Raw genomic sequence first — 2616 nt, 5'->3', positions numbered from 1 at the left:
TTATGGCACTTGTGAATTGTGCCCCAATAAGAAAATAGAATGTGTAAACATAACATATTACAAAAATTAAAATAAAAGCAGCCTCAAAAAGGTTGCCTGGTCGCTCGGGCGCGACCGGGCGACCGGCCGCGACCGGGCGACGACCTACTAGTCTACTTAATGCTAAAATATATTCACTGGTAACATTTATGGCACTTGTGATTTGTGCACCAATAAGAAAATAGAATGTGTAAGCATAACATATTACAAAAATTAAAATAAAGGCAGCCTCAAAGGTTGTTTGGTCGCTTGGGCGCGACCGGTCGCCCGCTAAAATATATTCACTGGTAACATTAATGGCACTTGTGAATTGTGCAACAATAAGGAAAATAGAATGTGTAAGCATAACATATTACAAAAATTAAAATAAAAGCAGCCTCAAAGGTTGCTTGGTCGCTCGGGCGCGACCGGTCGCCCGCTAAAATATATTCACTGGTAACATTTATGGCACTTGTGAATTGTACACCAATAAGAAAATAGAATGTGTAAGCAGTTATGCCTATTACATATTACAAAAAATTAAAATAAAAGCAGCCTCAAAAAGGTTGCTTGGTCGCTCGGTCGCGACCGGGCGACCGGCCGCGAGCGGGCGACGACCTTCCAGTAGAATTGCACAAATCAGCACATGATAATATGGCTCAGGCACAAAAATAGACTTTAGCCTAAAAAGGGTCGCCAGGTCGCTCGGTCGCCCGGTCGCGACCGGTCGCCCGCTGAAATATATTCACTGGTAACATTTATGGCACTTGTGAATTGTGCACCAATAAGAAAATAGAATGTGTAAGCATAACATACTACAAAAAAAATTAAAATAAAAGCAGCCTCAAAAAGGTTGCTTGGCCGCTCGGGCGCGACCGGGCGACCGGCCGCGACCGGGCGACGACCTTCTAGTAGAATTGCACAAATCAGCACATGATAATATGGCTCAGGCACAAAAATAGACTTTGGCCTAAAAAAGGGTCGCCAGGTCGCCCGGTCGCCCGGTCGCGACCGGTCGCCAAGTCGCGAGGTCGCGACCGGTCGCCAGGCCGCGCGACCGCCTGCCATACCTTATAAGACAGCACAGAAACTAAACCAGAAAGGATATAAGTGTAAATCGAGTTAGAATACCCAAATCCAAAATGAACGCATGACATGTCTTCAATACAAGAATATAAAGATAAGCTGGCTTAACTAAGTCCCACCAGCGCTGCCGAGGACACTCTGGTCGTTTCCGCTATTGTGGTGTTTCACCTTAAGCCAAATATGTCTGATGAGAGCCACCAAGGATTCGAGCGCTTTCATCACTTTTTTGGAGAGCAAATCAGTGACCACAAGTGCATCAGCGGCCGGTGAGAGGGGTGATGCGCCACATCTGATGACATGCAGGGCTCGCTCAGCCGCAAATATGGGACAATCGTGCAGCAAGTGGGTTTTTTTTTTTTTTTTTTTTTTGTGTGTCTGCAACTCCGCTCCTCTGACACAGGTCAGAGACATTGTTTACTGACATGGCATTTTTTCTATTTTCTTTTGTTTTGTTGCCTTTCTTTATATATTTGGGGGGGAATTAGGGTTCCATTTATTTAATTTAACTCTTACACATCTTTTTCTTATTTCTAGTTACAATCTGTTTATGCTACTTTTATCTAATTTAAATAAATCCTTATATTATGACGACCTACTTTATATAGTCAAATATAAATTGGTCACGCCTGATTCATCACTTATACTTTTTCTATCTTATTTATTTCTGTTACAGCTTATTCTATTACAGTTCTCTTATAACTCTATTACACTATTTATTCCTTATTTTCTCTACCTGTACTTATGCCTATGGATAACTTTGTTTACATTATCAAATACAAAACAGTTCATCCTTATCTTCTATTTGTTTTTATTTGCTACTCTTATTATTACTTGTCTGCAAAATTTGAACAACTTCTCCCGACCACATTTGTCTTTAATAATTTCGCCAATTGTACTTTCAGTGATCTCTACCCCTAGCTCACTCTCCGCATCAAATCTTTGTCTGCCGTACACCGGGCATTCCGTTACAATATGCATTACGGTCTCTTCCACTTCGTCATTACAGATGCACGACGGACTCTCCTTACACTTGAACCTATACAAGTATGAGGAGAACCCGCCGTGCCCTGTCATTAATTGCACCAGTGTCGGGTCTAGCCGCATCTTTCCCACTACTTTGTGCGCTGCGACCGCGTCGGGAAAGAAAACTTTTGTTACGGACGCAGATGTCCCACCGACATAGCGCCCATTCCACTCGTCAAGCGCTTCCTGTCGGATTTGTCGCTTGACGAATGAAACGGGACACCTGTCATAGTCCACCTTTGTCTTCTTGTATAGCGCTGCGTCCCTCGCTAGTCCGTCTGCCCTCTCGTTTCCCTCCAACCCCGCATGAGCCTTTATCCAGAACAGGTTTAAAGAGCCATTGGATTCCTCAATTTTGGATATGTTGGCCCGTGTCTGGACTGCGAGGGTGTGGAGGGATGTTCCGTCGGCGACGGATTCTAGCGCGGAACGCGAGTCGCTGTATATATTGCAGTCTTTGTACCTTTTCTTCCTTGCGTATCCCGTCGC

The sequence above is a fragment of the Hyposmocoma kahamanoa genome, unplaced genomic scaffold (genome assembly GCF_003589595.1).
Source record: "Hyposmocoma kahamanoa isolate Upper Pololo Valley unplaced genomic scaffold, ASM358959v1 90419, whole genome shotgun sequence".
NCBI classification, from domain to species: domain Eukaryota; kingdom Metazoa; phylum Arthropoda; class Insecta; order Lepidoptera; family Cosmopterigidae; genus Hyposmocoma; species Hyposmocoma kahamanoa.
The sequence above is the reverse complement of the archived record's forward strand: the minus strand, read 5'-3'. Positions refer to the sequence as shown.